A 15230-nucleotide genomic window follows, 5' to 3' on the forward strand; every position below is an offset into this window, starting at 1 on the left:
CCAAAGAGAGTGTGCTAAGAATTTTATGACAAAATTTGCTCAGAAATGGATTAATATGGTAATTTAATAATATGTTTTTGAAAATGGATTTATCAAACTAAATAAATAAAGCAAATTTGGTTAGCATTGGTTATGCAAAATTATATTGAATATGTGGGGAAAAAATGCAAAGAGTTACAAATTGCATGATTGAATAAGGGTGGAGGTTTACTCTAGTTGGAGAGGTAGTAAAAATCCATATGGTTATGCTGTCACCTGGGACACTCAGCACATCCCATCTTGGTTCCATATTCATTGAGTAGGTTTCGATGAATCGATGATATTCTAAATCAACCAAAAAGTGTTTGGTGGATTTAGTGTATATGACACCTAAAATTGTATGGTTGGGGGAATCCATAGACCTAATATAGTAAATGATAACCTTGGCCAAGTTGTTCCCTCCATCAAAAGTGAGCTTGGGACAATTCGCTAGGAATGTATCCTATCTATTATCCTACGGATTCAATTGAAGAGACATGAAGGTTCGGTTAGATATAGAATCATGCGTACAGTGATTGTGTTATCTGTTATGAATTTAGACTTGGCTTATATATTACACTGTATTATATTAGGTTTTTATCATGCCATACTATTACTTGTTCATGATTGTACATGTGAATGGATTATATGATTTTCTAGTTATTGAGACATTCTCTCACCCCTATGGATTTACATTTTTATAGGTTCTAAGTTTAACATGTCTGCTTTATTTGTAATGCCTTATGTTTTATTGTAAATAATGATGTATATAAGTTGAGTTGTCAATTTAAAAGACTGCATATTTTGGATGCATACTATGAGATATTTTGATATATTAGCCCTAGTTATTGGTGTTGATGTCCATGTGTGTAGGGCTAATATATTAGTACAAGCATGATATGTATGTAAATGTGTTAGGATTGGATATTACATTTATTGTGATGTGTAATATGATAAATTAGCCTAGAGTGAATGTGGATAATATCACTTGTAGTAAAGGCTAGTTTTTGATTGTAAGTGTAAAATGTGGTGAATTATGTATGTGAATAAGTAGATTTGACAAGATGATGATTTATTATGATTGTATGGTTAACAGCACAGTTTCGCATAAAACTAGTTCTTTAATGACCAAATCTTGGATTTGTACTAAAATTATGTAATTAATTATTCAATCAAGTATATGTTAGTCCATTAGACTTGATTCAAAACTCAAATTGAGTCGATGATATAAGTTTTATGATTCAAACAATTGGATGCCCTTTCTTGATTTTAAAAGCCTAACCTTTCACATTCGGGTGTCAAATTTTAACATAGGATATTAGATCATAATGAAACTTATTCCATTAACTAGATTATTGAATAAACTTTAGGTGGATACTTAAATTACTCCAATTGAACTCAATGCAAAAATAGCGCACAGTGAAAGTTTGCCCTAAAAAGCTGTTTTAACAGTAAAGTACTGTCATGAAAAGGCCACGATACATGGTACATCAACAAAATTAAGCCCTTTATGCCCCATGTTATGTCATATAGACCCCTATGCCACAGTATATGTGTCAAAAGTGCCAAAATAACATTTTTGCCCTGTTTGGCTTGCTTTTATCTCCTATGCTTCCTAAAATTTTAAATATCAATGAGTTTGAGTTCAAAATACATATTTGATAGGGTTTTGAGATCCTAAAAGTTTTAAATTGTATTTCAAATGTTTAATTGATTTAACCCTTTTGTGATTATGGTAAGCTTAGGAGGAATTAATGGCTCCTAATTACCGTTGCATGTTATAATCATGTGGTGATTATTGGTAATGTTAAAGTTGACATTATAGTTTGGTATCAATTTTTCAAGTTCCAAGATTTAGTATCTTGCGATACTGTGTCTTGCATTCATATATAGTTGACAACTTATATATGTATTCATTATACAACTTTTTTCCCTTTGTTAATAACAGTTGCTTTCTACTTACTTTTCTTATATTCTTTTCTTCCTTAATGGGGAGAAATGGTAAGATGAGGTCTAAATACTAGTAATCAAAATGCCAGAAATTCATGAGATAATTCATCAAAGAATCATGATGTTGGACATATTTCGGAGGTGCAACCAAAATGGGGGCAACAGAAGCCTTAAGGAAATAATGCTTTATTAGAAAAGCTGAGGAATATGATGCTGAACATCCAAAAAATTGTTGAAGGCCATAATGCTCTACTTCATAATAAAGATCATAATAGGGGAGCCCTAAGCATGAAAAGAGGAGGCTTAGGCATGAAGAAGCTCATGAGAGTAGGTTGAAAAAATCTCATGCATCGGGAAGGAGATCTAGTCACCTAGAGAATAAGGCTAAGTTTAGGGGAATAATGAAATTCCAATTAATCGGGCTTAGAGAACCTTTTCTCACTTCAATCCCTTAATATTTGATGGTAGCATAAAGGAAGGAGAGGCAAAGAAGTGGATTGAACACATCAAAACAATATTTGAGGTGGTTTCTTGCTCGTTTGAGCAGAAAGTGGTATTAGTTAAGGTGCAGTTGGTTGAAGCTACAAAATAATGGTGGAATATGGCTAAGCCTTCTGATGGCCGTCATCTAACATGGGAGCAATTCAAGGAGCTCTTCTTCAATTATCATTTTCTTGCAACTCTTCAAGATGAAAAAGAAGTCGAGTTTCATGCTTTCAAATAAGGAGATCTAGATGAGGAGGAGTTTATCCATAAATTCAACTAGTTATTAAAATTCTCCACTTATCTAAATTAAAGCAATGATAGTCAGTGGAAAGCAAAGAGATTGTTAAAGAAGATGAGATCAGAATATAGGCAACAAATTGCCTTGCTCGGGGTAACGACCTATAATGAAATGTGTGATAAGCTCCGAGTTGCAACAAGAAGATATTGGGAGACTGAGGTAGAGAAAAGAAGGGATAGTTTGGGAAGGTTTACCTTTTCATTGGGAAATTATAGGGGTGTATCCAAGAAGTTTGATTACAGCCCAAGTAGTTCTATAAATTCTAGAAGAAAATGTTTTTATAAAAGATCTTAGTCTCAAGGCTCTATGCAGAGGAGTGAGACAAGAAATTTGGGAAGAAAAGACTTTTGTTTGTTATTTTATAATTTAGGGGCAATTTAATCATTTCAAGTAAAAAATTAATATCAATTAAAAATTAAGAGATTACAGTGAAATTTTTAACATCTATAGCTAATAGCTAAAAAGCCTAATATGTTTTGGCATCCTATTTGAACCAAAAATAGCTAGATGATAATCCCTTAAACCAATTGAACGCTTCTTGTCCTCGTTTGCGCAAGATTTTGTCTTCCGAATTCTTCAATAAGTCAAAAGAGATGATCATATATACATATAACTAGCAACACCCCTGTGCAATATTCTTGATTTTTATACAAATTAATGTTAAATAAAAATTCAAAAGAGATGATCATATATACTTATAACTAGCAACACCCCTGTGCAATATTCTTGATTTTTATACAAATTAATGTTAAATAAAAATTTAAAAACTGTGCAATATTTTTTTATATATAATTATTAAATAGTGAATTTTACACAAATATATTATATAACTTGTCAATTATATTGGGATAGGATAGGAAAATCCAATAAAAAAGATCATGATCCAATCTTAAGATATAGTGGAAACACTCCATATATTAATATTGATTTGTTTTACAATACATATAATTTTTGTTAACTTATCTCACAAATCAATAATTTTTTTTTATCAACTAAGTTGAGCGTATCCCATGTGCTTCGTCATTTGATGCCATCTATATCTTTTAATTTATTGCCACACAGGGCACCAAAATTTATACATTATTATTAATTAAGAACAAGCTCCTTTTTTTTAAATAGGTCAACCTATCAAAAAGTGGCGAGCTGGGTTAGGTTGGGTAAATAAGGGCTTAGTTAAGAGTGGGTCATTTTTCAGCCTGTACTTCTTAACTTAAGCCTGCCACAGTTAACTTTTCAACTTGTGAGTTTACTTTTTTATTTCTCTGTTTTTTCTAAAAAAATTAATTTATTCACACAAGTCCCTCCTTCTTTGGCTGCTCGCTCCTCCTAAAATTCCTAAAATCAAATACCTCTTCCCCGTATGTGTTTTATAAATGACTATTGTTTGTTTTTTTAATACAATTTACGGTTTTTTAAGTTATATAAAAATAAGGGAGAATTACATCTAAAGATTACTCAAAAAAGTTATTCACAAATAAGAAATAACAATAAGTTTCATTTGAAAAAAAAAAGTTCATATTCCTATTTTAACAATAATTTATTTTGTATTAGTTCTTATCTGTGAATAATTTTTTTGAGAGATCTTTGGATGTGATTCTACCTAAAAACAATGAGAAAACTACTATTTATTCAAACTTTGATTGAAAAAAAAAAATAAAGTGAAGCTAATAATTTTTTCCAAAATAAAAAACAAATAAATCATTAACTTTAATATGTGTATGGCAGCGTGTGTATTATATTTTTCAAAAATATAGCGTGGAAAGATCGTAAAACAAACATAAGACAATCAAGAGAACTTGGATTCGAATAAAGTAGTCACATGGACCTCATATGTGTCTGTTCCTCACATCGGAAAGCCTCATTCCCTAACATCAAATGAAACGGATAACGAATCTATTCCTCTTACGATTCGCTGGGCTTTGCTCTCAACCAATACCTGTTTGGATCACTGAAAGTGAAATGGGTCTTAAGAAGCCATGCGTCCCCCTATACACATGCTCACACATGCGATCATGTTGCACTTTTCACCTCATAAGGATAGATTGGGCGATTCATGCATGTTAGATTCAGTGTAGATCCTATTTTCTTTTCACTCGTGGCATTCTAGATGTCAATATATATTATATTTAAATTTTATTAATAAATATTTAATCTCACTTTCATTAAAAAAATAATTGAAATTGTAATATTATGGAATATTAAAAAAATAAATCAATGAATAATGAGTGAATTCAGCCTTTGCAGTAAAGTGTTTAGTATTACTTCTCTCTCTCTAATTTTGCTCTTAGGGTTCATGAGAAATTCAATAATCAGTCATGGAATTTTACTTCAAACACTATATATTCTACTGCCCCATGATCGAAGGGACAATAAACTGTACCATATTGTCCTGTTTTCATGTTAGAATTAAGTGTTAATTATCAATATCAATCACATGCCATTAAGCTAAACTTTGGAATAATGATAAAACATACAAATACAAAGAAGAAGAAAGAGGGAATGGAGAAAAACATCCCTCTGGCACGAGACAGAATAAAGAAGGAACTACTCCTCTGATGTTGAATTCTCTGTGAACTGCATTGTTAAAACTAGTTTCTAGGCTTTCTCCGAGCTGTCTACTATTTGGCTCAAAATTATGAGAATTGTGATTTATATTGATTGCAAAGCTTTCCCTCTGAGACCCAACACTAGCCCTGCAAATAAGGCAAATGGACATCTGAAGAAGCCATTGGTCTAAATAATAGGCATGAAAATTGTGCCTGCATGCAGGCAGCGATCTGTACTTCTCCCCTGTAATCAAATTCTCCAAGCACACTGCACATTCTATAGAACTACTTCCATTGTCCTTGGGTACATAATTGCAATAAGGAAGCTTCTTTATTTCATCTTTCGACATGCTTCTCGTTTCATTGATGGTTTCACCCTCTGCCCTTGTGTCTCTGCCTCCTTTTCTGGATTCTCTTCTGATTAGACATACATGAAGTAGGATCAAGACTCCTAACCCTATAAATAGCAATATGATGGATATGGTGAATCCCATGCTTAAAGCTTTTGTTGTGAGACCCAGAAATCTATCATTTATTGTCTGATTTGTTTCATGCTAAACAAGGATGCAAAAATCTGTTCGCAGAAGCAATCCAAATTACAAGTAACAACATATCTAGTTGATTCTCATTATTGAGTTAATTTTGAACCTGGCTGGACCAATAAACACAAAAAGCTGAGTGCATAGGCAGCTGTTTCTGTCATGAGCGAAATAAAAAATTTAATGGGGATTGGTAGTTAAAAGTACCGTAGGATATGATCATGGGAAACAAGCGACTTGGCTTTGGCTCGATTCTCGAAGCAAAGAAAACCGTTAAAACTAGGCTCTTTTATTTGTTTCTATCATATAATTGTTGTAGTAAATGAATGTGTGTGTCAAAAGAAGTCACATGTTGCCTAAATAAAGGTTGATCAAGTCAATGTCTACCTCTAAGCTCACTTCCTCCATTAAGTTGTGTGATTTTTTGTTATAATTCTCGTGTAAATAAGTAATTTTTAACTTAAACTAAGGTAGGTACTCTGATAAGAAATTACAAGTCAACAAGGCAATTCCATTCACTGTTTTCCCCCATTTAACGAGTGTAATTTAAAAATCGAAAAAGCACAGTACATTTTAATATGGCGGTGATTTTTTTCATTGTACCAAGTGCATTATAGGAAGAACTTTATCTACTAATAACGGGTGAGTACCAAGTAAACATGGCCTTGTAGGCATTGAGCAACATGAAAACCACAGAAGCTGAGTTCTGGAATTCAGAAAAGCGAGCCCCCGCATTGGAAATGATCTTGTCAAATCCAATCAAATTACTCAAGGGTTTGACCAAAAGAGGGTATTAAAGGGTAGAGCAGTAAACTGATAGAATAACTATAACGGCTACCCAAACAAAAAAAAAAAAACACGTACATTCCTCATCATGACATCAACAACAAAAACAAACACCATCTTTCACTGAATTTACAGAATAAAATATATGATGACTAACCTAGGAAGTGCCATTACTGGAGTTCATGCAAGGTGTGTCACAAAACAAAGACCCTCTCGGGTAATACTGGTCACGCGAAGTACATACAGGATACAGCTTGAGCACTATAAGGGGATAGTTCTGATAGGCAGAAGTTCTCCCATGAACCCATTTTCAATTGCTCAAAGACACAAGACGGCAAGTGATTATTACATTCTCATACGTATTTTGAAGCTCAACAAGAAGAGCTCCAGTAGCTTCCCGGGACTCTGGAAGCTGGTCACTCAGCTGGGATGCTACTACTCATAAGTACAAGGAATGCAAGGCAAAAACAATTAATTCTCATAATCCAGTCAATAGCAGAAAAATGTGAGGCTATATTCTCTTCCACCAAAGCCACTCTAAAATTTCAACTGACCAAAGGCCATGCAATCAAGTCCAAATAGCAAAGGCCACACACAGCTGTGAATAGTGATCTTATTCTAAGTTTCATGCAAATGCACGAAACCCATGCTAATTTTAAGAAAACCTTACCGTTCAATAAAGTTATATCCAACCACTAAACTGTACACATGATTTGCCCAAAAAAAAGCACAAGATAACATTAACCATTAAATATTGGGGGGCAGCTCCAGTAAAAATTAGCTATAGAATAGCATTAAGAAAGACCATGGAGAATAAATACAGCAGAAGTTTTTATAAATAAAAAATTACCCTTTTTTTCCTTTTAAAACAAGTAAACAGTTAAAATCCCCTTATTCCCCCGGGGGGCAGGAGGACCAATAAGTACATCTCTGTATGTATGTGGGCAACCATGTTATTTTATAAACTATAAACAGATAGCGTACTACTTGTGCAAAATTGCATGGTTTTAAAATAAAAATAACAATTACAAACCCATTAAATCATGCTATGAGATAAAAATACACATAGCGCAATACAAGTCAAATATCTAAAATTATAATCATATTCACAAGCTAACTTAGTCAAATTGGCTTCCAAAACAATTTATCAAAGAGTAGATTGCTTCTTTCAAGCTACAAAGAATTTGAACGGAGCATGAGTGGGGTATATTTACACAGATTGTTCTTCCACCTTTTTCCAAAAGGTGAAATGAACTAAATGACAATATATCAGATAGATTTCTCCAAGGGTTGTTTTAATAAGGCATGCCACAAAAGACACTCACAACATCGCAAAATTCAACAGTAAAATTGTCTTTAATCCTACAATCTTACCAATAGTGGAACACTTCGAGAAAAGCACATTGAGGCCTTCGCATGAATTCAAGGGTTCTTGCTCCCAACATATGGTTGCAACTTTAGTAACAAAGACATCGGGAAAATCCACGTAGTCATTGCTCCTAAGGACGTGCCAGCTACCTCACATGCAAAACGTTTGTCTTGTGAAGACTTGAGAAGAAGCTATGCTAGCTGCATCCACGATGTTTGTTCACATGGCATGTTAATATACATTAAGCATAAAACAATACTATTATACATAGAACAAGATTCCAATGTTTGGGTAACTAAGGCCATCAATGCATAAGAAATAGTTTATTTATGAGGGGATCCAGTGAATCTATTAAAAGATCATTATATGCACTGAAAATGTCTCATAATGGCAGTCTTGCAAACAGCACTTCTAGGACTTTTCAAGGATTTGACGATAAACTTGATCACATCCCCCCTGTTTACCAGATTGCATAGTAATAAATTAATTAATACAAAATCAAGCAATCTAAATTAACATGTTTCATTTTGAAATGTCTCAGTTTAGAAAAAAGGAATATACAATCTACTACTTACAGCATGTCAAGCATTGCTTCTTTATGAAATATTGATAACCATCGAACATTATTGAGTACTTTACATGCTATACTAGCACCCAATCCTTAGAGTCCAATCCAACTATGAGGGTCTGTTGAAAATGAAATAACTAGTTTCACTGGAAGTCAAGCACTGACTTTCTTGCATGAAGCAAAATGTTGAAATGGATCAAGTTACCGATCCAAGCCATCCTTGATAATCATCAATCCTTAACACCTAATCTCAAACCCAAAATCAACTGATAAAGTGATACCTTGAGACAAGTACCAATGTCTTCCAAATCTTTCAAGTTCTCAGATTCGATATATCCTACTTCTGCATCCAATCTCTACTTCAGACTTGACTTCTTGATTTCCATTAACGGGTGGAGGAACCAAGGGGGCATAATTTTTTTTTCCTTTTGGCGCTCTCCAATGTTTCCATCAGCATTGTCAATAAGAGGCTTTGTTAAACATGCCTTACTAGGGCTCTCGATATTATTTTCAGTTTTAGGAATTGCATAGAGATCCCTAAGAGCTTTCCTTGACATTCCTGCCACACAATTCTAAAATATAAAACGATCAAAGTTAAATAACAGCTATATTTGCACGAAATGTAACCAAAAACAATTGAAGATCAAAGCTAAGCTTAATAAAGAAGAAACAATCATCAGACTATAGTGCAGAATATAACCAAAAATGCACAAACAAACCGCATTAATCATTCCCACTAATTTCTGTGATCCGTTCCACTTCATATGATGGGTGACTTTAGTCATTACAATTCAATCGTGACTTTTAAAAAGTCATCACATTGTATTGCGGAATATAACAAAAAATCCACTAACAAGCCTCATTGGCCATTCCCCTTTCTTCAATATTCTTAAAAAAATAAGGAGAAAAAGTTTGCAATTCCAAAGGCATCCATGTAGGTATCAGCAGTTTAAATTGTAGCAAACTTCCACTTAGGCCAGATTTTTGCGTGCTACTTTCAGACATAAAAAAAGTAACAAACTAACATTTGATTTTCCCTTTATTCCAAAGGCTCTGCAAAACTCCACATCACTAGATAGGTCCACGATCCAAGCCATCCTCTATATTAAAACAAGAAAACTTAAGATAAGATTTTATGTTGCATAATTCTCTCCCAGCGCCCAGGAATTCAAAAGACAATAAACCGATACATAGTCTCATGGGGTAAATGACTGGCGCACAATGCGCAGTTCGCTCCTAAATGAAATCATACTGTCCATTTTAACTCGAAGGAAAACCCTCCAGATTTTTAAGCTGTGCAATACTTATTCCGCATAAGAGGCAAGTTTTTTTTTTTTTTTCCAACAAACGCATAAGAGGCAAGTTAAAAAGCAAGATCTTGCTGTGAAATGTACTATGTAGTAGATTCTAACAAAATCAGAACAAGAATTTCAATCCAACCTGACCATTGTGGATCAAATAGGCGTGTTTGGCTGGACTGGAAAAAAGAAAGAAATTGCCAGGCGGTTGTACAAAGAAACAGTAAAGCGATCAATTGCAAGTCGCAAGTACTGAGTGCACTCTGTTGAAAGAAAAATGAAGAGACGAGGAAGTGGTCATGTCGCAGGCAAAAAACAAGTTCCGTCCTACCAAACATTGTCGTCAGTATTTAGTAAGTACCCCGACAGCTTTTTTTTAATACAATTACTGAGTGTTTGATGATCAAGCAACTAACAGTCTCGAATTCCAGTACATTAGCAATGTGTTTGAGTTAAAAAATTTATAATTAAAATTAAAATTTAAGTGATGTTATCAAATTAAAGTTAAGAGAAATGTCTGTAATTATAATATAATTTATATTTAAATATTTTATTTTAAAAGTCAGTTAGTTAAACCAAAATTTATTTAAATGATTTAATTCAAAAATCAATTAAGATGAATAAGCATAAGTTTTATTATATATATTTTTGTGAGCCGTTTGATATTTTAAAAAAAAATATTAAGCTTAAAATTACATTTAAAAAAAAAAGTAGATTACAAGTATAAAATATTTAGTTATAATAATTTTATGGATATCTAAGTATAAAATTTCGTTCTAACCTTGTTGGTCAAAAAATATTTTAAATTAAATTATGAATGATGCGATTCTGTTGTAATTTATTATAGTTCATATATAGTAAATGTGATTTGTATTGAACTTGTTCAGGGTATTTATTCTATTATTACATCCCAATGTACATTTTTTATCATTTGAAAGTTGTTTTAAATTATTCATCTGTTTGGCAATTAAGAGATGTTTTATTGAAAAAATCCAATGAGTTAATTGCAAAAGAGGAGAAGAGGCATGTGGCATGTCAATTTGAAGACTCGAACAACCAAAAAGTTGTGGTGAGAAACGGTGGAGGAAGACACGTGACAAGCACCGGATGAAAGTAAAAGGATAAATGTCAAAAATAAGGAAGGAAAGCAACTTAAAAGGATAATGAAGAGATACAAGAAAAGAGGATGAGTAGTGAAAATGCTCATTCTTTTTAAACACTCTGTGTAAAAGCTATCTCATTTAACTTTGCTGGAAACGCTCATTTTTTCTAAATGCTCATTCAATTTTATTTTCATCCAAATAAGATTTCATGAGCTCTTAACGTCTCAATTGGGATATTATCCAAATATAATCTACATGTAATGCTGATAAAATTATCTTAAAAGATATTTTAAAGAGGTGCTCAAAATCTACCCATTGAATTAGTCTATATGATATATAAGATACTAAAAGGGAAAAAAATAAAGACATAATTTTATTTTTCATTAGTTTCTTTATGAGGTATTTAATTATTATTTTTCTTTATTTTTTGGGTAGACCATTTTTCTTTATTTTTATCTGATAACAGCATTCTTATTTCCTCTTTTACCAATGTAAATTCGATGAGTCTAATGGGGGCTGTTTGTTATGAGCCTGTATTTCAACCTGTTTGTTTTCCTTAGCACTTTTGTTCTCATGTTTTCTATGGCCTTTTTTCTTTTTGTTTATGGGCCTGCAAAGCTTGTTTTTATATATAGGCCCGTGCCTGCGTGTAATCGTTTTTCATTTTTAATATATTTGCCTTTGCTTTAAAAAAATTGACAAGCCTAATGGGCCAGAAATTAAACAAGAGATGGTTAGCTACTGATGCTCGGCTATAGGCCTATACGTGAGAGTGAATTTGGGAATTTCACAAAAAAATGAACATTCAATAAAGTTGGCAAGTGCTACTATTGATATTCTTCATAACAAGGGTTTAAATATTGAAGAGTGATAGGCGCGATAATTAACGCGATCTCAAAGAACTCATCTCATCGGTACCTCATTATTATCGTAGGATCTCCTCGTAAGAGGTTCGAATTAGTTTGGAGCGAACAATGAACTTAAAATATTCCAAAATATCGAATGATTTATACCCAAAATAAAAAAAAGTTGCACATGACCCCTTCTCTTCCGGGCAGCACCTTCGGCAATGTCTTCTAAGGGTTAAAGTGAATACAAGTGAAATTTTCTATATAGGAGGACGTGTTGTATACTCTCCTCAGTTTAAAATATAAATATTTTTTTAATTAATCTTAATTTAAAATATAAATAATATAATATATATAAAATTATGTTTATTTTATTTTTTGTATTTATTAACTTAAATATTTGTGTAAATGTATCGCTTATTTATCATAGAGTGCATTAGTAATTAAAATTAAGGATAAAAAATATATTTTTATAGAAATGAAAACTTTATTGATATGTGAATTTAAAAAAAAAATGCTGATATTTTGGAGTATTTTTTTAATCTTTTTTTTGCCAATTACTTGAAACTATTTTATATTCATATTTATATTTTATCGAGTCCATCATCCATTAATCCTCATGTCGGGTGTCCCTATTTGCCAACGGATCACGCCTATTCACCGCCACACGCACCCTCCAGCCTTAGCGTTGTTCTTTTAAAGTATTCGTCCTAGACATCCGCATAAAAAATATTCCTTCAAATTTAGATCGAATCTTAGAACAAGTCAATGATTTGATTTAATTTATTTCGATGTCTGGCCTGCATTACTAGGCTGAGATCCAACACTTACTTAAACCGTACTCTAATCTATAATCATGTATACTTGTGATTTGGTTAACTGGAAAAAATGTACTACGGTTTCAAAAAGACATATAGGGGGGGCAAAAATAAAAAATAAAAAACTCTCCAAGTGTATCAGTGTTATAAAGCGAGATGATCCTGGGATCTTCGCCGTTTCATTCCTTAGTCTGGTGAGTGGCTAACTTCTCAACAGTTTCTTCTACCAGGCGAAAACAAACAAAAAAAACTTCTCATCAATTTGTTAACAAGTTTATATTTTGGAAAATTTATTCCCAGAGAGGAAAAAAGAAAATTTCAAGGCACATATTAAATTAATGGGCAAAGCTTGATTTCATTAAACATCTACTCGACGCGAAAAGGTGCCAACCAAAGGATTCGATTGAAATGGGAAAGAGGTGTTTTATTGTTCTTTGAAAATCAAGTTACGAGACAATGAAATAGCCAACCACACAATACATTCTATTCTAATATAGAGCCTATTTGTTATAATGAAATTTGGAGGTATGGAAATGAAATTGAATATGAAATTCAAATTTTAGTCTATTTGGTGTGCCAAGTCTTAATTCCATGTGAAATTAAATTCCACAAAAAATGATTGAATTGGCTACCCCTGGGGATTTTTGGCCATGAATTGGGGTTCCTTCTTAACTGGTGCTCCAAGTTGCCATGGGATGCAAGATGAGTCTTTTAATATTTTAAATATCAATATTAAATAAAAATAATATTTTAATTCCATGTACATATCAAATATATTTTTAAATCTCATATTCATCTTCATTTCCAAATTCATTCTCATTTTCATAAAAATTATTTTCAATATATCAAACAGGGCAATAGCTTATTTGTTTAGATTCCATTTAGGTGGCTCAAATTATCATTTGTAAATCAAAAACTAGTCCAATGTAAGAAAACATGTTTGGATGACACTAATTTATAAATGAGCTTTTCTTGTAAAACTATGGTTATGTCAAAAGTTAATTTTTTAATTATTTTATATTGATTGTTTAAGAGCTTCATTTACCTGACCATTTGATTAATGTCTATTTCTACTCCTTTGATGCAATCATTATGGAATGGGAGTCCAACCGAGGAGTTCATTCTTAAGAGAGGTTTGTAACACCCTCAAATTTACAGATCGATTTTTCACAAATCATTAATTTAATAAATCATTTTTTTTCATTGAACCCTCATCATACCCTTTTCATGGTAGAAAAATTTCTACCATGGTACATCAAGACAATATACCACAAGTCTTAAAATACCTCAAAAAAAAATAATTAGAATCATGAGGGACAGACAGGATCCTCGTGGCATGATATTTAAATCAGGTCATAAATCAAGAGGGACAGATATAATCCTCTTGGTCATATAAATACTTTTAATAAAAAGGATTAGAGTTTACATGCTTCACAAAGAAGATATGTCCTAAGTTGGCACAAGATACATTGTATAATCCAAAATAAGAGGCAACGTAAAAGATGGTGTCTCATATACCATAGTTACACCTCTGGTGCTTTCTCGGCCGGACTCGCTCCTGTAAAAATGTTAACCACGGGAAATGAGACTTAAAAGTCCCAGTAACCAAAAATTAATATGTAATGATGCATGCGGATGTAACTAATCATGCGATTGCTAAGTGGGCACACAAAACATTTAACCGAACAATACTTTCAAACAAACCGAACAAGTATTTAATTGCATGATGCACCTTATATCCTCCTTTCACCATGCTCGGACGCCAAATCACCCGGCCAAAGATGAGTTGGACCAAGCGACACGCCACTCATTGGGTCCAATGAGGGCTTACCACGTGGTAATAATTAACCGAACAGAAATTCCCATTAACACCATACATTAAAATACCCTGACAAGTCATGCATCATTCAAATATCCAAACAGGAATATATCCGAACAATAATATCTCATCATGATAAACAAAAATAAATTTTTAACCCACTTGGCAATAATTTCAAACAAGTATATACAGTATTTATTTTCAATAATTCATAATTTTTCAAACAACAAAACAACACATAACCATTCACAAACACACCCATCACAACACATTAATAATGGTTACCTTGTGTCTTGAATAACAAGTTCCCCTTCACAACTCCTTTTTCACCACTATCTTTGTCAATATAATCTACATAATTATTTCACAATACTATATATTAATTTTACATTAAAATAAATAACTCTAATTTAAATAGTTAGAAAGTCTTAGATCTATAATTCATATTAACACTAATTTAAGATTTATACCTCATTTAACTTCCCAAATTCTTTTCTAAAATTCTCGTACCCTAATAAACTATTTTTTTTATCCTCAAATCACTTCTAATATCACAATTTCATCCTTCTATATTCTAAAAATTCGTCCAAAAATAAATTAAATTTTAAAATTATCCTGAAGCCTCAAATCACCTTTCTATAACTTTAAAAATACCTATTCATACTTAAATAAATATTTAATAATCATAGGTTTATCCCTACATCTCATATTCCACATAAATTCAACCATATAGATCTAGATTTTAACTCAAAAATTCTTAAACATGAGTTTCAACCTCAAGAAA

At 32.3% G+C, this 15230-nt stretch overlaps 1 pseudogene; it reads right to left on the minus strand.

Annotated features, from left to right (window-relative positions):
* Positions 1–5192: 5192 nt before the first annotated feature.
* LOC129305536 (uncharacterized) lies at positions 5193–10177 on the minus strand (annotated as a pseudogene).
* Between the last annotated feature and the right edge of the window lie 5053 nt (positions 10178–15230).

This window comes from Prosopis cineraria, unplaced genomic scaffold (assembly GCF_029017545.1).
Source record: "Prosopis cineraria cultivar Desert tree isolate PC_DT_omini unplaced genomic scaffold, ASM2901754v1 PC3, whole genome shotgun sequence".
In the NCBI taxonomy this organism is placed as follows: Eukaryota; Viridiplantae; Streptophyta; class Magnoliopsida; order Fabales; family Fabaceae; genus Prosopis; species Prosopis cineraria.